This window comes from Lygodium microphyllum, chromosome 8 (assembly GCF_053477565.2).
Source record: "Lygodium microphyllum isolate KBCC chromosome 8, Lygodium_microphyllum_v1.1.10, whole genome shotgun sequence".
NCBI lineage: Eukaryota > Viridiplantae > Streptophyta > Polypodiopsida > Schizaeales > Lygodiaceae > Lygodium > Lygodium microphyllum.
This window is the reverse complement of record NC_141142.1, coordinates 120,921,323-120,943,239: the sequence shown is the minus strand read 5'-3', so window position 1 is coordinate 120,943,239 and position 21,917 is coordinate 120,921,323. Positions and strand designations below refer to the sequence as shown.

At 42.6% G+C, this 21,917-nt stretch overlaps 1 pseudogene; it reads left to right on the top strand.

The window, feature by feature from the left end:
• The first annotated feature begins 10,785 nt into the window (after window positions 1–10,785).
• On the top strand, window positions 10,786–11,713 carry LOC148032810 (accumulation of dyads protein 2 pseudogene; annotated as a pseudogene).
• Window positions 11,714–21,917: the final 10,204 nt, after the last annotated feature.

Here is a 21,917-nt window from a genome sequence, read left to right as displayed (position 1 = left end):
AAGCATCCAATCCACATGGCGACTTTAATCCTTGCCACGCGGCAGCACACAGTGACGTCTATTGATGCCAGGTCACCTAATCATCATCCACGTGTTGGGGGTAAAGGTGCCTCTAACAACACCTAGAACCAATGCCCAATATTGCAAAAAAAATTAGCAACATTGTACACAATCGGCACATTGTTACCAACTTTTTACACTAATTTAATGCAAATACGGTGCTCATTGTTGTTGTTTTTGGAGGACGTGTCTTTGTAGTCTGGCCAAGAGATGTTGGTACAAGGAAGTTCTTGTTGGAGAGGAGGGTGGAGTTTTAGATGAACTCTGATAGATTTACTTATTGAATCTGCATGATTGAGAACAAGACCCTGCTGCTACATGTTGATCATCATTTACATTGATAATTTGATAATGACCTGCAAGAGGGTGATTATTAGATCGATTATTATGGAGATCCCTTTGGGGAGGTAATGAATATTAGGTCATTGGAAAGCTTGAACCTTTTTGCAACCAACATAGGATCTTCCAATGAGATAGTCAAATTGTCAAAGCCAAAAGTATTAAGGGATCTTTGCTTCTTAAGGATTCTTTGTTTGACTGAGCATAATATACGAAGGATACTTGGTTTTAAGTACCAGCTTCTTATTCACATGTGGACAATGAGGGTGTTAGATAATGAGAGAGAAATCCTTGTAGACAAAGAAGGAAGACTAAGTCCGACCTAAGTACAAACAAGAGAAGTAATTTGGCAATGAACTTGTATTGAGAAATATTTGTTTTTCTAACATCCCCATCTTCCTTAGGCTTACATTGTCAATAGTAAAGTTCTCCTAATACCCGATTTAGATATGTCAAGCCTTTCCCATTAAGAATTAATTGTTGGGAGTTAGTGAAAATAAGAAAAAGAAAAAATAAGAAGGCCGTTGCAAATACGAGGTGATGGGAGGGCGTCGGATTCTTGGAGAGGCGCCGATTGATGGAGAACATGAAGGAGATGCTAAAGGGATGGGGAGTTGCCTATTTGTTTTATAAAAGAAATTCACAAATACGAAAGGCCGTTGGAAATAGGAGGGGTCATGAAGAGAAGGGCACCGCCATCTTCTGCATGTTTCCATCCATGCACTATGCCAAAGGTACATGCTTCTCTTCTCCAAGATCCGTTCTTACGTCCCCAGCATCATCAAGGTCATCATGGTCTCCATGGTCTGGATTTTCTAGCCTCAATACAACACAGATGGGGCCAACACCACTTATGGAGGTTTAGCTACGAATCGCTGTTGTGGGTTGTGATATCACTGATAGACATACATGAATATTCAGTGTATCTCTTGACTATGTTCAGTTGTATCAATTTGATATGGAGATAGTTTGGTGCATGCTACAATAGACACTTCTTACTTTATAAAAGGCAGCGTCCATCTACTTCGCCTTCATGAGATCATAGAACACCCCAGAGAGAGAGAGATACCTCTTCCTGAATTGTTTGCAAGAATAGATGCAGCCGATGTAGCCACAATCAAGAGGGTTGCTGACCATTTCATTTGCGACAAGTTGTAGAAGACATTCGGCGTTAGTTGCTCACATATGGGCGCAGCCATTTCGGCCAGCAATCTAACAAAGACAAGTATCTATAGCTCTTCAACTTTGAAGATAAGGGGAACATTGCCTTCAGATGGTGGAGGGAGAAGGAGAAAGAACATGAGGAAGAGGGCGCCATCATTGAAGAGAAGGGGAGAGGAGGAAATTTTGCCATCATCCTAGTCATCATTGTTGATTGCGAACTCATTACTATTATTCTTGGATCATCGCCATGCCTTCTCCTCCAACCTCAAGTTTGGAGCTTCAATGTACCCCCTTCATCTGAAGTGATAGGGTAGGAGAATAATCTGTTGTCTTCCAATCACTCTAGTTTGCTCTTGATTTCATGGAAGCATGCTAGAGATATTGAATTAATCTCCTTCCCCCTCTTAGTCGTCAACATGAAACTACGGAAACTAAGCTCTTAAGCTTAAAAATAATCAAGATTAATCTTAAGAGAGTTATGTGGCAACAATGAAATTTAAAAATGAAAATTCAAGGAAGCGGTAAATAATGAGCTTGTTGTTTGGAACGACTGGATAGACTTCCCCTGGCTGGACTGCAAAGGACATGACTCCCAAAGACGCAACTATGATTCTCGTACTTTACGTAAGTGCCTTAACTCGTTTAATAGAAATAAGTGATTCAGCATAAATATTTCTTTGATTTAAGATTTTTATAAAATGTCTTTGAACCTCAGTTTCAACTTTGAATAGTTGTTAGAATTTATCTAGATTTGATTATATATTTTAAAAATTAAATATGATTAAAAATGCTTTAAAAGAAAATAGATGAATTTTTATAGAATTTTTGTTCAATAATTATAAGTTATAATATTTTTTATATGAATTCTATAATGTTAAAAGTTTATTGAAAATGTTTTATAATTTTTGGATATCATATAATATGTTGAAAATTTTAAAAATGATTATTTTTAAGTAAAGTTTTCAATTTTCACTTTAAAAAATTATGTTTTGCATCAATAAAAATTCTGATCTTTCCATGAAAAAAATTAAAGTCAACTTTTTTATGCTTTAATAAATTTCCTAGAAATATATAGACAACCAATTTAATATTTCTCTTGTTAAAGAAAATATTCATATAAACATGGTGTTTTGATTTGATATAATTAAGACTATACATGGTGTGCTAATCTACGACATAAAAGAAATGATTAATAATAATAAAAGAAAATTATTATATAAGAGGAGAGAAGAGATCATTTAAAAGGAATTTAAATGGAAATGTGTAGATAGATCCATTGGATCTATCCTTCTCTGAGACCAATTTCCCTAAGGGATAAAAATTTCAGGCTTAGTATTTTAGTGTCTAGTGTAGAGACCTAGCTGTGAGGAGTTAAGAGACAAAGTGTAAGATTAAGTAAGCTTATTAAGTTCTCGATATTAGATTAGTTGGACTATTGTGTAGGAGTGTCGTAACTATTGAGGAAGGCTAAAGTAAATCATAAAAATTAGTTACCAATATGTATGCCTACGATGTGAGATGCTTTTGGGGCTGAATTTACTCAGTCGTTGACTACTTTACATAGTCCATAGACAGCCCAAAACAGGGCAGCTCTCTGTCATTACACTTTATGCTCATGCTACATAGTCATTTGATGTCCGATTATGCCCGATTGGTGCCTATACCTATGGGAAAGTATGCCTATGGTTTGTTGTCTATGGTTTTGAGCTTGGATTGAGCCACTTTTTCCTCAGTTTTTGGCATTTATTTGCTACTGGAATATTCAGGTCTGAAGCTTATTTGCTTATGTTTGGATATGCCTGTTGGATTAGAGCTATGTCTTGGATGTATACATTGATGTAGTGACTCTCGGGGATCAACATAGAGCTTGGATTTGCTCTCGAATCATTGGTTGAGCTTGAGCTCACTTCGCATAGCATTGGGATCTTCATCTCTGATGTACTTATGGCATGTACTTTGTTTATGTCTGACCGGTCTTGACATGCTTAGCCTATGTCACTACTACATGCCCGTTACATTGTTTAGAGTTGGACGCTACTGAGCCTTGCTTTGGCTTGACATTTGATTACCTAAAGCTTACTTTGGATATTTCTCAGCTTGGCAGAGTTATAGTTTGGATGTACTTGATGTCTATGGATGCTATGTACGAATGCTACACAGCCTATATGCTCATGAGGTCTTATTGATGCTTGATCTTGGATCTTCTGGCACTGGTGCTATCATATGCCCTTGTTGAGCTTCTTTGCTTGATATTTATGGCTTTGGTGCTAGTGGGAGCGTCTTGATACACTTGACAGACATTGAGTAGGCGGTTTATGCTACTTGTGCATTCGGATACTTGAGACTGGCATCTTCACTTGGATGTTGCATGGTTGATATGTGGTGGTCCTCACATATGTACTTGGGCTAATTATGGCTTTGAACTCCCTGAGCATACACCTCTTTCTGTCAGGTCTTGCCAGTGTTGTGTACACTTTGCCCTATTACATAGGGGGTGTATCGGCTTACTGACGAATTCATTTGACATGCTTGGGTGTTTGCTCGACATTCGTATGACACATGTTGATTTATGCCCACTTGATGCTCGTTATGCTTTGAGAGTCAGTGGTTGACTTGGTGCATTCATTTTGCCTACAATTTGCTCTCACTGTGCCTGGCTGTAATTTATTATAGAAAGCAGTTGTGCATGGAATGACGTGGAATTTTCATGCTAAATCATCCTGATTTATGTACTTTTGATGGTACTTGGTGGGCAGCATCATTAGCTATCAATTTGTGGTTATTTTGCCTTGGTTTTGGTGGCACTTTGACTGTTTAGAGCAGAAAACAGTAAGCAGTTTTGAACTATCTGCATCATTTTAGACTGCAGTATGGCATATTCTTCTACTAATAATGCTATCTTCAACATCACTAAGCTTGATGGTAGGAATTATGCCTACTAGAAGAGCCAAATTTGGCAGGTATTGGTGCAAAAATCGCAGATAAAGCCACTAGGGATGCGTGACAAGAAGGCTGAAACTATGACTGATGACGAATAGGATGAGCTTAATGAGTTATGTAAGTCCACCCTCATCTTGTCTCTCACTGAACAAGTGCATTACAATGTGGTTGAAGAAGCGCAGAGTGCTTGGCAGCTTTGGGATAAAATTAAGAACCTATATGACAAGAAAAGTCCAGCAAGTCAAATGTATTGACTGAAGCAACTTATGGACCTGCGCATGAAAGAGAATATGACAATGTCTGCTCATTTGAGCCAATTCCATGCTATTCTCAAGAACTTGACTTCACAAGGCATTACCTTTAATGATAAGGTTACTCTATTATTTTTTTCTTGGGACTCTGAATGAGTCATGGGATGTATTCTGCACTGTCTTATGTGCTCCTGCTATTATTTTGAGCTTGCATGATATAGAGACTGCTCTTTTGCAAGAAGAGATCAATCGTAAGAACTTGGATGTCTCTCATGTGTCACATGCTTTGACTGTTAGAGGCAGAGACGGTAATGGAAAAAATGACCGTGGGAATGGCTGAGGCAGAGACTCACAAAAGTCTAGGTCTAAGTCACATGGTAAGTCGCGCAGCAAGTCTAGTGGGAGAAATGCTAATGTGACATGTCATCATTGTGGCAAGAAGGATCACATATGCCCACAATATCATGAGTTGCATAATGAGAAGTGCAAAAAGAAGGAAAAATACAAAGTACATGAAAAATCCTCTGATCACAGTAACACTATGCTTGCAAAATCTAGTGTGAAAATTGAGGAGATAAATGTCATGCAGATTGATGACTCCGATGGGGAGTACATACTTGCAGCTAGTTCTTGTGACGCTACATCGTTGATTGAGGTTCACTCTAGTTATGCACAGTGCTGGCTTTTGGATTCAAGTGCTTCATTTCATGTTATACCATGCCATGAGTCCTACCACACTGTCTCTGGTTTAGTTTGCTTGGGTGATGACAGGTCACTTGCTATTGTTGGCATTGGGGATGTACGGTTGCAATTCTCTTACTGGCAGTACTTTTTTGTTACAGGATGTATGTCATGTACCTACACTTACACATAGTCTTATGTCTGCAGGGCAGCTTGATGATGCTAGATTTCATGTTTCATTTAGGGATTCTACCTGGAAGATCACACATGGCAGACTTGTGCTTGTTAGAGGTACCAAGGTTGGCAGTCTCTATCCTCTTGTAGTTGATGAGTCCTCTGTTGACCATGTTTTGTTAGTCAATTCCATCCCACATGTATCTCTTTGGCATGCCCATTTGGACCATATGTCCTTGAAGGAAAAGAAAATGCTTTTTGGTTTGCAATACTTACCGCCCCTTGACTATGCATGTTTTGATTCATATGAGCATTGTCTTTATGGTAGACAGACTAGGAATACACATAAGAAGTCTAGTAGGACATGCATGAGTAAGCCCCTTACATTGGTACATTCTAATGTTTGTGGGCCCATGCCATGTCAGTCTATGGGTAGTGCAAAGTATTTTGTGACGTTCACTGACGATTTTTTGCGTAAAGTCTGGGCTTACCCCATTAAGCTTGAGTTAGATGTCTTGGTTGTGTTTCAGAGATGGCTTGCATTGGTTGAGAACCAAACTGGGCATAGGCTGAAATGCCTTAGGACTGACAATGGGGGAGAATATGTGTTTGTGTCTTTGAGCAACCATGTGACGAGAGGGGTATTAAGTGTCAGTTGACTATCCCCTATATCCCACCCCAGAATGGTTTGGCTAAGTTGATTAATAGAACCATTCAGGAGTGCATACATAGTATGCTTAGCCATACAGACCTACTATAGAGTTTTTGGGCTAAGGTAGTCAGTACAGCTATGCATGTCATCAATAGATCACATTCCAATGGTTTGGATTTCCAAGTTGCAGAGGAGGCATGGACTGGAAAACCTCCATCTTATGCGCATCTACTTGTCTTTGGATGTGAGGTATTCTGCCATGTTCCCAAGGACAAGCGGATTAAGTTGGATCCTAAGAGTGTCAAATGCATTTTCCTTGGCTATGGAGATGTAGGTGAGATGGGTTACCACCTCTGGGATCTGTAGGTGTGGAAAGTCATCCGTAGCCATGAAGGGTATCATGAGATTCTCCGAAGGGCACAGTAGATATGTGTATTTGCTATGGCAGCCAGAATATAGGAGTTGTGGAGACTCCAATTATGCAAGACATGCAGATAGTAGGAAGTCCGCTTCCGGCTATGTATTCACCTATGCTGGAGGTGTTGTCTCATGAATGTCTAGGGTTCAGAAGTGTACAGCTCTCTCTACCACTGAGGCAGAGTATGCTGCAGCCACTGAGGCTTTCAAGGAGGCCATATGGTTGGGGCGTTTGGTTCATGACCTTGGGATTGATTCTATACCTACGTTGCATTCAGATTCTTGGCGAGCAGATTATATGAGTGCTATTCAGCTAGCCAAGAATCGGGTCTTCCATGCAAAGACAAAACACATTGAGATATCACTTCACATGTGGGGTCATGGAGGACAAGTGTGTTGACCTTGTCAACATCTCCACTTAAGAAAATCCTACAAATCTACTCACGAAAAGCCTCACTAATGATCGCTTTGCCTTCCTTAAGAGATTGATGGACATTGGACGAGATGATGTTTCTCCTCATCATGTTGTACATGTGTACATTGTATTGTCTTTTCTTTTTCTTTTCACTCCTCATCACTAGGGCAAATTCGTCTTTAAGTGGGAGGTTGTTGGGGGTAAAGGCGCCTCTGCCTAGCCACTCGTGTATTACTACAGGTGGCGGGCGCCTGTCACCATCACTTTATTCTTTGTTCTTTTAGTGACATTTTGAATAAAGGAAGACATGGTCACACATTGTGACTGTTGGAGTTCCCACATTGTGAGTCTCTCTCTCTCTTGCTCTTGCTCTATCGCCATAGCTCTCTCGTGCAAGCTTCGATCCTTCTCACCTTTCACCACACCAACAAACAGCCACGATAAATAGCCTCCATATTCAAAATTCACCTCAGCTTGATACTCTCTCTCTTCCAAAGCATTCCAGCTCATTCTCCACAGCTGAAGTTGAGAGCTCATGTTCCTTCACTCCCACAAGATCAATATCCTCAAGAAAATTCTGATCTTCTCCATAACTCCTCTCAAAAATTATATCCATCCTCTTCCATTGAAGGACACAAACTTTGAAGGTCTGCTCGCATAGCAGCAATGTTCTCAACTTCAAGCAATTTTTCCCCTACTGCTCTCATTGTTACCACTCTATGGTCTCCATCTCCAACTTCTCCATCAATGCTCATTACTCTATTCGGCACTTTCAACTCCGACATTGAAGAGGTATAGTCACAACCAACTCCTTGCTTCAAAAGCTTACATGACTTTCATCTTCAAGCCAACATTGCCTTGGGACAAGCTCGAGATTCGCCTCCAATCACTATCCTTGAGCCCCCAATCTACCCTTCTGTCACTCAAGCACTTTAAAGTCTCGAAGCCTCTCAATGGCAAGCTGCAATGCTTAATGAATACAAAGCTCTTCTTCGCAGCAACACCTGGACATCGGTTCCCCTTCCTCTTAGAGAATATGCAATCAACTACAAATGGGTACTTCGCAAAAAGCTCAAACTAGATGGCTCCATTGACAAGTACAAAGCTCGACTTGTAGCTTGTGGTTTCAAAGCAATTGAAGGCCTCCATTACAGAAGTACATTCTCTCCCATGCTATCTTTAGCCTCCTTACGGGTATTACTCTCCAAAGCTGCTCATTTCAAATTAATTCTTCACCATATTGATGTCAAAACTGCCTTCTTACATGGTCACTTAGAAGAAAAAATCTATATGTCTCAAACACCAAACTTCATTGATCCAAAATTTCCTACACATATATGTCTACTGCATAAAGCTCTTTATGGCCTAAAACAGGCACCAAGGCAGTGGTACACTCCTATTCATTCTCACTTAATGCACCATGGCTTTTGGCGGCTAGAAATAGATCATAACATTTATACTCTTCTTTAGGGCAACATCGTCATTATCCTAGGTCTCTATGTTGATGACATTCCTATTCTTACCAACTCTTCTCACGCAATGTCCAAAGCCAAATATATCATAACTTCACAGTTTGCTATCACAGACTATGGTCCTATGCATTACTGTATTGGCATTGAAATTGAGCAGTCACCCACATCTATCAAAATGCATCAACATACCTACATTATGTCTATTCTCTCCCGTTACTCCATGCTAAAATGTAATCCCATGGTCACTCCACTACCCAAAATCTCCAATTAAATCCATCCTCATCCCATTCTCTTTCAACTGACCAGGCTCGTGAAATGGAGACTATTCATTATATGGAAGCTCTTGGATATCTTTGATATCTAATCACTTGTACCCATCCAGATTTATCTTATGTAGGGCACATTCTCTCCAAAGCCATGCATCAGTCCACTTATGAACATTGGAAGCAGCTCAAATGGATCTTATGATATCTAAAGGCAACATCAAATGTGGAGATATGTTTTACAAAAGACAGCAATGATTTTCTTTTAAGAGCATATTCTGATGTGGATTGGGGTGGTGACCTTGCTACCCGAAGATCTCTCACTGGTTTTATCATTACTCTAGCAGGAGGTCCCATCTCTTGGAGCACCAAACAACAACACTCCAAAGCACTTTCTACTACTGAAGCCGAATATGTGACATGCAGCACGGCAGCCCAGGAAATAATTTACCCGAAGAAACTCTTGAAAGATATCAGTTTTGGATATCAACCTCAGCAAATCCCAATCTTCATCGACAATAAAGCATCAATCTCTGTCATTCAAGGCCCAAAATTAAGTCTTAAACTCCGCCATATTGATATGAGATATCATTTTGTACGTAAATTAGTTGAAAATTCCCATATCATCCTTCAATATGTACCATCATGTGATAATGCTATTGATTTCCTCACCAAATCAGTTCCCCACTTGAAGCACAAAATTGCCATGCAAATCCTTTGCATAATCTGATGGGGAGGGGAAAACATTCTAACTGAATTGATGAATTGAATGTAATCTTTTATGTCTCTACAGATACCTACTATGGAATCCTTTTGAGAGGGGATGTAAAGATAAAGTTGTGGATAAGGATAAAAGTTTGGGTGGATAAGATAAGGACAAGTCAGAATGTGGACAAAATGATCCCACAGATATCCACTATGTCAATATCTCATATATTTAGAAATGAAACTCACCTACCTCATTTAATGTACCATGTATATATACAACTACTAGCAATGAAATGTTCAATTGCAGTTCACTCCATTTCTATATTGCCTCTATCTCTTTCCCTTATTGTGCACAGTATTCTCTTATCTACAAGCTCCTAGTTTTCAATACAAACAATGCCCATATAAATCAACAAAGGTTGGTGTTGGATTAGCAATGCCATCAAATATGTTCTAAAGTTCTAAACAAGGAAGGAAATGTCATGTTTGCATGGAGTATCTAGCCGATCCTCATCAAGAGTGCAAATCTATCGCAACATCTCACGTACTTGATACTGGAATTTTGCATTAGGATGGACACACACTTAGAGGCGAGACTTGTGTTGTTAAAAGTTGGAAGACTCTCTACCAGACATATTGTTACATAGGAGTGGTGGAGTGCTTAAACATGCACTACATGTAGTAGTTGGTGAATTGCTTCCCTACCCTCTTGGCGCCCACCTTGGGGGGAACCGATCTCATGTTTATCACATCTAAACAAGTATCCAAGAAGCCTTGGTTGTTTCGTTAGCATTGGTTAGTATCTTCCTGAGCTGTGCCTCGCTATTTGAAATGCCCGTGACCGTGATAATATCTTCCAAAGGCGTGCTTCGTTAATTGAAATGACCGTGAGAAATTTTGATCCGGGTCAAAGTAATGACGTCCAACAGCTTCATCGGTGAGGTTGTATTGCCGGTAGCTCCATGACATCGCAAGACTTTTACCTATTCACGCAAGGAGCGCACACAGTCGTCCGGGCTCACAATGTTACGAACGCTTTTGCAGCTGTTGTTGTTTTCACGCTGCAAATGTTTTGTTTTGTGGCGTGACGCGTCTCGCTGCACAGGGGCGCGCCCACAGAGATGGCGGCGAGCGGTGTGGCATATAAGAGGCGCCACCACTCCAGCGTCATAGCCATCCAGAGTCAGAAGACAAATCACATAGCTTATAGCTCGCGAGAGCGCGCACACACACAGACACTCTCTCTCTCTCTCTCTCTCTCTCTCTCTCTCTCTCTCTCATTCGACGACACATTGAAGTTCCTTTCATAGAACAGCTCTCGCATTCGACATACAACATCGATCCTCTCACAGAAGAGTACAGATTAATCGGCATGTCCTGCAAGAGCTCCTCTAATTCTTCGCGGCCTTTGCCGGCGCGGGCGCTCGCAATGGCCAATCCTGCGCCCTTGGGACTATTCGGCTTCGCGCTCACAACGCTGGTGCTCTCGTGCTACAACGCGGGGATCTTCGGCGTCCGTGCCTCCGATCCTATCAATGCGGTGGTGGGCTTGGCGGCCTTCTACGGGGGCGCCGCCCAGGCAGTGGCAGGCCTCCTGGAGTTCTGGTACGGGGACACCTTCTCGGCCACGGCGTTCACCTCCTACGGGGCCTTCTGGATCTCCTTCGCTTGCTTCCTCCTGCCGTCCTTCGGTGTCAACTCCGCCTACGCCCAATCAGCTACTAATAGAGCAGTGCTCTCTCACGCCAAGGCCGTCTACCTGCTGGGCTGGACCCTCTTCACCTTCGTGATGCTGGTGGCAAGCGCGAGGACCTCCCGAGCCCTCTTCTTGCTCTTCTGCGCCGTAGCCGCCACCTTCGTCCTGCTCACCTCCGGCGAGTTCGCCGCCTCCGTCCCCCTCCACAGGGCCGGGGGCTTCATGGGCCTGTTCACGGGCGTGTTGGCCCTCTATAACGCTCTGGCGGAGCTCCTGGAGGCGCAGGCGCAGCCCCTGCTCCGCCTCCCGCTGGGCAAGTTCGTCCACAGCCCCTCTCGCCCGCCGCACATGGCCGCCGATGACCTGGAAGCGCAATAGCCCCGGCCCCAACCGTGTCAATAATAAGAGCATTTTTTATTATCATCACCAACATTTATGCAAATGTACATGAAGTTACCAACAATAAAGCAAATGTAAAATAAATTCGTCTATTTCTGCAATCTGGAACGCCTCCCCAACCTTGCATTTTTGAAGTCTATTTGGACAACCAGCGCCTAAGGCATTAATGATAGGCTACAACCTCCTCTCGCTCCTTCTCAAACGCAACATAGATTACACACTTGCAAACCAAACAACTTCTCTCGTCTCTAGAACAATGGGCTTGATTGATTCCTGTTCCCAAAAGAAACTTAAAATTGTGAGGACTTCTCTAAACGTAACTAACATAGATTACAGACTTACGTACCAAGCAACTTCTCTGTTCTCTAGAACAATGGGCTTGATTGATTCCTAACCCCAAAAGAAACTTGAAATTGTGAGGACTTCTCCAAACGCAACATAGATTACGGACTTACGTACCAAACAACTTATCTACTCTCTAGAACAATGTGCTTGATTGATTCCTAACCCGAAAAAAAAACTTAAAATTGGCTAGGTTCCCTCCACCTACATATGATGCTTGATGTACTTATAATGCCCTACCATTTTCTACATTTTCAAGCTCGCCACCCTCATCAACCTTCTTGGTCTCGTCTCTCTTGATGTGTCTAAACTTTATCACTTCTGGTTTCGAGGGTCAATTTTTGCAATTCCATAATATAACCATCCATTAAGAGCAACTTACAAAAGTTGATAACTAATGTCTAAAAGTTGCTTAATAATTAGCAATGCATCCCCTTTGATAACAAGGCTAACACCAAACATACTTCTTAACCTAACCTGAATATAGATTTTGGTACCTTGTTTCATTGTTAGTATTCACTTCGCACAATTCAAAGGAATTACGAAGTGCTTTATCTCCAACATGCCAAAGATGCTGAGAGTTTGTGGGCTTCCGTGTGGTGGCCAAAGCTTGGAAGTGATGGAACTCCAAATCATTGGCAGTCGGCTCGGTAAGAAAGTGTATCATGTGATAAAGGTCATTAGGTTGTGCATTGCCACGAGCAATTACTAAACCAATGTGAGAGTCTAGGACCTTGACTATGGTTGATGTGAAGAAAATTGCTCGCCCCAACTAGCAAAGCTGCTGAATGGACAACAAGTTTACCCCAAGTTGGGGGACATGATAGACATCATCCAACGAAGCGAGATCTAGATCTAGGTTAGTGGAAAAACTGATGCAACCCTAGGCTTGAATCTTGACCGAGGAGTTTTCTACGTGAACACTTCTGGCTGTTGAACTGGTTGCTTGCCCTACTTTTGATTGGTGGAGTAATCTTCTAGAAACTTCTAGAAGATTAAGATTCTAATAAGGTTTAGATTCTTTGAAAGTTTCTAGAAGAGTAGTTGAATCAACACTTACATGAGCACTGCTGATGTTATGACTTATGTTGGTGATGCTTATGTCATCAATGTTGTCATCATCTAGAAGCTTCCCCTTAACCTTCTCAACTCTAGTATAAATAAGGGTCTTGGGCTATAAGCCCTTTAGTGTTGCCAACACTAGTTGCGAGGCTCTTGCTGTGAAATTGCACAGCGGAAGAGAAACATGAACATAGAGAGAAGCAGAGACAAAGAAAGAGAGGAAGCAGAAGATGAAGGAAGAATAATGCAGTGACTAAAGAAGAATGCCGATACAATGATGATAGATTGATCAATCCCTACACATAGCCCAAAGCGTCAGTAAAGACTCCAGATTAGGCTGATGATGTTGGTAGCACCAAGCACAAAGAGTTGGTGTGTTGGAGTGTGCACATGCAAAGGGAAGACTAAAGACTAAAGAGTGTGTGTGTCTGCCAAGTGAGGAGGGGGGCTAGCTATAAATAACCATAAATGCCCAAATATGGCTGCCATACACTAGGAGAGGCCATAAATGCTAGCCAACCTAGCAATAAATGCTAGTCATTGAATAATAAAAAGCCGAAAAAATAAGGGTGATCCTTTAAAAAAACCTAAATGATGACAATGACAATGTCCAACAGGTGTAGGCAGAGTGTGGAAAGTAGTAACTGGCCTAGGAATGCACATAGGAAGCCAACAAATCAAGAAAATGCACCTAAACTACCATCGCTCCTATGACTCTATCTCTAGACTCTGATAGGAGCTCACAATCAAGAGATGACACATTGGCATAACTAATACAACCAAGCTAACACCTAGAGAAGCCTTGAGCAAAAGCTTCGTGAAGAGATCAACTATGTTGCCCTCTGTGGGACAGTAGGCCACCGCTAAAACTAGGGAGCCAGGATCCACTCTTGAACATAGTGGTACTAAACCTCGATGTGCTTCGTGTGAGCATGAAACACAAGGTTCTTTGCTAGAGCTAAAGTGCTCTAGTTATCCACATACAGCTCTGTAGGTCCAAGCTGAGGAAAACCAATCTCTACTAGCATGCAATGAAGCCAAATTGCCTCCATAGCTATAGAACATAATGCATGATACTCTGCCTCTGTAGTAGTAGAAGAAAGGGCCATAGTAGGATGCTTCTTCCTACTCCATGTGATAACTCTCGATCCAAGGGTGAAGACATAATCTATACTAGACCGTTTAGAATCAACATCACCTATCCATTCAAAATCACTCCAATCAAAAAGAGTAACCCCCTCTCCATAGAAGATCGTGTAGGATGAAGACCCTTATAAATAATGAAGAATGCACAAGGCCACTCTCCAATGCTCTTGAGTAGGAGTCTTCATGAAAGAAGACAACAATGCTACAACAAAAGAAATATCTAGCCAGGTATTAATAAGCTGAACGAGAGAGCCAATAAGACACCTATAATAGGTGACATCGGTAAGGGGAGCTCCAGCTACCAAAAGCTTGGACTCTAGGTCCATGGGGCAAGAAATAGGCTAACAATTGACCATACTAAGCTCCGAGAGAAGCTCGAAAATGTACATATGTTGCAAAATAAAAATGCCCTATGCCAGTTGATAGATCTCCAAGCCAAGAAAGAAATGTAGGATCCTAAGATCCGTCATATCAAACTCTTGTTGCAAAAGCTCCTAAGTATGGTCAATCTCTGAAGTAGAGCTTCCTATAATTATAAGATCATCCACACACAAGATGAGCAAAACATGCTAGTCACCCTCAACCTTGAAGTATAGTTTGGAATCATGAGCTAATTGATGGAAGCCACTTTATAGAAAGAAGCAATCAATCCTCTCGTACCAAGCACGAGGAGCCTACTTTAGGCCATAGAGGGCCTTCTGGAATTGCTCACATGGCCATTGACTTATCACTTATTATATTTGGTTTGTTGCACCTACCTAAAATTGGCATAGTTATAGCGCTAGTCAATTAGTATAGTCAGTTATGCAATGTTCGACTTAATAGGCCATTTTCCCTTATGTTGCATCTTATCTATACTTTGTGTACATTGTATTATATATAAAAAGAAAAAGAAAAAACCAATAAGAAAACATTTTGGCCTACATTTTTGTTCTTGTGTTCTTAAGTGAGCTTCCTCTTGTGTATATGGCGTGTGTTTGGTGTAGTAGCTCAAGCAAGTTTCCCCACCACATGATTCATGACACTTCTTCCAATTTCAGGAGAACCCTTAGCTCATTGATAGTGGGGCCTCTTCTCACATGACCTATAGACAAGATTGGGTTCAAGAACTGAGTGCCATAGGGGGCACAATCACCATTGGTGACAACTCTATCGTTCGTATTCGACGAGTGGAGACTATTCCTTTATTACTACCAAACAAGCAGTCTTCTTCAACTAAAGTTCTCTATGTATTGGATCTAGTTTTTAACCTATTGTTTGTTCATGATCTTATACGGCTTGGTACTCATGTGGTATTTACATAGGACACAATGACCATGGAGGATGCTTCTACATGTGTTATTCTTTGGACAAGATCCTAAGAGGGTGGGTTTTATATGCTCATAGCCTTAACCATGAGGCCTTCCCATGAGCTTAGGCTGCTTTGGCATGCTCATTATGGTCATCTCAATTTTGAAGCTATATGGAGGACTCATGGAAAAGGTGGTGGAGGGACTTCCTAACTTCCCTATTCACACTTTGTGCCCTAGTTGTTTGAGGCACAAGCAGCATGCATAGCCACATCCAAAGGTTGCTACTAGGAGGACTTCTTCCCCACTTGAGTTGGTTCATATGAACCTTTGTAGCCCTCAACTTCCCTCCTATTCACACTTTGTGTCCTAGTTGTTTGAGGACTTCTCAAAAGAGGTGGTCAACTTCCCTCATATTCACACTTTGTGCCCTAGCTATTTGAGGGGCAAGCACCATAGGCAGCCACATCCCAAGGTTGCTACTAGGAGGGCTTCTTTCCCACTTGAGTTGGTTCACACTAACCTTTGCAACCCTATGGGAATGGCCTCCCTTGGGAAGTTCAAGTATCTGATGATGATTATAAATGACTTCAATCATTATCTATGGCCTTATTCTTTAGTGTACTCTCATTTTTGCGAGTGGAAGGTTTTTGTGGAGACATAGACTACTTTCAAAGTCCAGGGCATATGAGCAAATCATGATGGAGAGTTTACTTCTAATCTCTTTTCTCAGTTTTGCAGAGAGATCACGACATTCAGGTGGAGTATACCCATTTGAACACACCTTTAGAGAATGCATGGTGGAGCATGCAAATTGGACCATGCTAAAGGTGGCTCAATCGTGCAACATCAGGATCCTCCTCATACCCTTTGGGATAAGGCAGTGTGGGTGGCTACTACAGTTCACATCTGCAACCATTCTCTGACTTCTATTTTATAGGACATGACTCCCTATGAGGATTTCTTTGGTTGAAATCCCTCTGTGTCTCACTTTTGCATCTTTGGATGTGATGCATTTGTCCATGTGGACAAGAAGAAGAGGAAGACAAAGCTTGACACAAAATTAAGGATGTTGGGAATTAAGGGCCACTGCGCCTGCACCCACATTGGGTTTGAATGTCTTTTTACGAGACATTGTACTATATATCTATCTGATGGAATAACTAGTACATGTTGAAGTACCCAAAAGAAGATAACAATGTCTGGTATCTCTCTCTCTCTCTCTCTCTCTCTCTCTCTCTCTCTCTCTCTCTCTCTCTCTCTCTCTCTCTCTCTCTCTCTCTCTCTCTCTCTCTCTCTCTCTCTCTCTCTCTCTCTCTCTCTCTCTCTCTCTCTCTCTCTCTCTCTCTCTCAATTTGCATCTCTAGTGATATACTCTTGAAGTTCCACCAAGGATTGATCTACGTCAAACAGGTATCAAAGTTATGCATTTTGGACAATGGACTTCTGTAGTGGGAGCTCACACTCAACCGCCAAGACCCACAACTGCTTATTGTTTCAAGTGAACACCTATGGCTATCTCTCACCTAGCCAACGCACCTTCGATCCTACTAGGGTGTAGTGAGCTTACCTTGATGCCCAAACAACTTGCCTCCTTACTCAAGCACACTGGTAGCTCCACGATTCATGATGCAAGCTCAAGCAACCTCAAGCCTCCACCTTCAAGCTCCTTCTGAGCACCTTGCTAGAATCTTTGGTGCTTTCGTTCCCCTTGGAGTGAGCATCATTCATCCTTGATAGGACCTCCCTCATCCTTGAGAGGACCTTGCCAAAGTAGGAGCTCCCTCATGTTTGTACTAAGGTTGCCATCTTCGGAATTGTTCCTAATGAGCTTCTTCATTCACTTTTTGACATGGGTTTCCTTGGTCTTCCTTTGCTTTGTTGTGGCTGCATGGTGACATGTTGTGCAATTGCGGTAGTGTAAGTTGATGATGATGTGGTTACATGGGGATTGGTCTTTGGAAGAAACTAATCAACTAGTTGAACTCTTGGGGACCAATGGTGAATTGAGTGGATGATGGGGGACTCCAAAGTTGGTGGGTTGCAATATTTGTATTTACCTGAAAAGAAAAGAAGGTGCACTATCTGGGGGCGTGTCTACCTCACTGTGTGATACAATGTGTTCGTGCGAGTGGAACTAGGACAAGCAAGCGTGGGTGTTGTCCCACACTTGAGGACCTAGTTTGTGCATAAGGGAGGTGTAATGGGTGTGGCTTAGGGAGACAAGTTTGGAAGTCCTTCCCTTGAGGTGCTCTAAGCGGAGAGGGGGGAAGCATAAATGGGCTAGGGGGTTAGGGACAGAGCCGCGGCAAGAGCCACAGTTGACTAAAGCCACAAGGTGTTTCTAACTTGAGGACCCCTAGGTGCAGTGACTATGACCTACGTGCGTTTCTTTTTTTTGCCACACATTGATCCAGCCATCGCATAGAAATCCTTGTCGACATTTGAGGTCAAAAAGAGTTATATGAGGTGACATTCTTGTTGTAAAAACCTCCCACTAAAAGGAGCCGTGGCTTGCTGCCCCCTTTCAAAACTTGGCCCCACATCTTTAGTCGGCCTTTGCCTCTCTTGCTCTGTGTCTGTGGACCCTGTAATTTGCATTTGGGTGTGTAGCCCATGCCTTAGAGCCCTCTGGGTGATCTCAATATGTTTCCTTAAGGACTCAACAGTCTCCTCTTCCTCAGTTTGTGTGCTATCCAAGAGAGTGCAGAGGAAGGTGCATTGTTGGGCTTCCAAAGTCACCTATGTAGCTTCTACCCTGCTTTCTACTAATACTTTGTTGCCTTCTTCTGCAAGGGCTAGTCGACATGCCAAGTTGCTCACTTTTTCTTCACTCCTACTCACCCAATCATCGACTTTTTCTTCAATTCTTCTAGGCTTTCGTTGTGCCTATAGGCTAACGCCTTTACCCTCCTCTCATGTTCCTCACACTCCCTTTCCAAACGTTGCTATTATTCAAGCTCCAAGGCTAACCTTTGTTCCAGATTTGCTATATGCTTTTGGTGACATCGGCTTCTCTCTTCTTCTACCGCTACTAGCTGCTTTGTGCATCTCGAATCTTTTCATTTTCTTTTTGCATATCTTTCTACATTGCCACCAGCTCATCAAAATTGTGTTGTAGGCTCATGAGGCTATATGATTCCGCCACAAGTTTTTCTTTCCATTGCACGTCTTCTCCTCCCTTGGCCTTGAGCTTCTCTTTTAGCTCCTTGATCTCTCTTTGATAGATGGCCACTTGACTCTCTAACTGAGAGGCTACCATCATCTCCCTTTCAACCTCGAGCTTAGCTATGGCTACCTTTTTTTTTCCTTTGCATGTTCCACGTGTGACAGGAGTTCCTGCACATAGTCATCGTAGGTTGTGGACAATGGTAGTGCAAAGGGACTCATGGCCGCCAACTCTTCTTGTCTTGAAGGTTGCTCCACTGAGAGGTGGATAGCGAGAGCTATGTCTTCTTCCTCCTTATTCCTGAGCTCTGCCTCTTCCTCCTTAGCTCTTCCACCTTCTCCACGTACTTTTGCAGCCTGCACTGCTTCACTAGTTGCTAGATGGCTAGTTTTTCCATGACAATGTCTTCTAGATTCATGATATACCTGAATTTGAATTGATTATAAGTCCTCATCTCCAAACAACGGGCTATACTTTGCCTGCTCCTCTTCTGAGAATGGAAGTTTATTGCTTTTATCTTGACCTGTCATAGTGAGTACCTATCATAATGTCATAGTTCACCATTAGTGTCCTCAAGGTAATTTCGTGTAGAAAGGTGGGCATGAATTAATTATGCTTTCTAGGGGAGAATAACATGCTTAATTACAAACAAGAACATTTTTTGCTTCAAGCAGTCCATTCTTTCCAAAAATTCTACAACTTTCCATCAGTCACAAGTTGATTTCTATCTGTTCTCTATTGATAGATGTTTATCCATGCGTTTCATTCACTTTACTTGTTTACATGTTTGATTTCACCTTGCCCTAGAATCCTTCGTAGCATTAAGGTTTGAGAGGTCAAGGGCATTCAGCACTGGCTTGCGGTGCTTTACTTTTGCATAAGCTAATCATAGAAGTTTGGATTATATTCTAGATTGGCATAATGGTCCATATCAAAAGGATAGATGCTGACTTGAGTGATGTAGGTGAGAACATCTATGAGGAGGTTACCGAAGTCGATCACGCTAGCAACGTGTAGCTCTTCCTTAGTCAAAATTCTGTCTAAGTATGGGTGGGTCACGATGTAGCTCTTCCTCAGTCGGAATTCGGTCTAAGTATGGGTGGGTCACGATGTGCTCTTCCAAGGGTCGAGGTCACAAATGGTGGTCAACACCCTATAGGAGGTTGGAACTAAATAAGTGGGATCATACTCAAAGGTCTTAAAGGCACATCACTGCTCAGCATTGGTCATGATTTGGTAGCCTTCTTGTTCCCACTGTAGTTTGAGAGCATACCACTTCCTCAAGAAAGATAAGCCATTATTATCGGCTAGCCTGCAAAGCTCGTCCAGGCTTGTGGCAATAACTCTGCTTTTGCTATACGAGGTGATCAACCGTTGTTTGAGGGCTTGGCCTCGAGATATCTGGGAATTGGCAATCAACTCTTCTGTAATCGTGGGGGTTTTTACCATTACGAATTCATATTCATCCCAGGTGCATGTCATGGAGCAGACCTCTGATGCTAAGGATGGATCAAGCAAGTCTAGGTCCAAACACTCGTAGCTCTTGGCGAGTAGGTTGAACGTGGCTTCCAAGCACTTGATGCAAGTGATCAGGTCGTCTCCTATGTTATCAGCTAGGTCTTTGGTCAATGTGAGGATCGATCGTTGGGGTAGGACGGCTTTAAACTTGCTAGTGGGTAAGGTTTGATCAAATTGGATAATTTGGTAGTTGATGGTTGTGGCCTTGGTTGCTCCTGGGAGTGTGGTTGGGCTTCTTGTGTGATGGGCTTGATTAGAGTTGGGGGTGTTGTGCTACTAGATGCTAGTGAGGTCGTAGGGGCACTAGTAGGAATGGGTTGAGGCAATGTGTGAGTAGTAGGGTGCGGCTTTGGTCAATAAACATGTGTTGGGGGTAAAGGCGCCTCCGCCGTGTCGCCCCGTGTATTACTACACTGACAGTACCCGCCACTGCACACTGCAGGTGGCGGGCGCCCGTCGCGTCACTTTATTCTTTATTCTTTTAGTGACAATTTGAATAAAGGAAGGCCCGATCACACATTGTGACTGTTGGAGTTCCCATTTCTTGTCTCTCTCTTTCTTGCTCTTGCTCTCCCGCCATAGCTCGCGTGCAAGCTTCGATCCTTCTCACCTTTCAACTGGTATCAGAGCTTGGCATTCTCTTGCTCGAGCTAGACTCGGTGCTTTCCGACCTTCGCATCGACTTGCTTCACGCATTGGGTCTCCATCCCGGCAGCTATAGCCGACCTCTCGAGCTCCCGACTCTCCCCGGCTTCCCGAGCTCCATCCCGGCCTTCTTGAGCTTCATCAAGGCCTTGCCCTTGAGGTATTGCTTCAGCATTTGCAGGCATTTGAGTGTATTCTCAGTTTGAAACAGGGCAGGAACAAAGGGCAGCCACTCTTCTTGAGCTCCATAGCTCATATCTTCCCTCCCCTTTGCATTGGGCCTTCATGGCTTGGTATGTGCCTACCTTGGGCCATCATTGAGCCCCCCCAACCATCATAACTCCACGTGATTGGCAATAGCACTCCAGGCCTCAACACGCTGAATATGGCGCCCATTTTCAGACTTTAACCTCCACGTTTTACAGCTGAATGCCTTGTTGCTCATGGAGCACTCATCATTGGCCTATTTGGAGGGCATTTGAACCATTTTTGGATGTCATTTTGATGCTTTGGCTTGACATAGAGGTTGGGAGCTGATCATTCTCAGTTTTGAAACTGTCATTCACTGCATAACAGTGCTGGAAACAGGGTAGCACCCCTGACACTGACATTTGTTGCTTATGCCTCATTCCATTGGAGCTATTTGATGCCCATATGCGGTCTACTTCCTACCCGGATGTATTGGGGATGTATGCATTTGGTTTGACCATGATTTTGGCTTGAATTCGGGGCTGAAATCTATTGTTTAGAACAGTAAATACATGCTGGAATAACAGTGGGTTGAAGGTACTTTACATACTTTGGCACTTACCTACCGATACCGGATGTATGCTTTGAGCTTTGGCATGATGTCTCTGACATTTGGGGACGACTTGGAGCATATGTATGAGATTATGGGATGCTTTTGAGCTTCGCATTAGCTCCATCTTCACTGGCATTTGGACCGACTTGGCATGCTCGTGGACCGCCTATGCCTCATGTCTCTGCTTGACAGTTAGGCTTTTGCATTACATGCTTTGGTTCGTGACATATGCTATTTGGTTCGTGTATGCCATATCGACATTTGGAGCTTGGATTTGGATGTATTTAAGCATTCTCGACTTACTTGATCACTG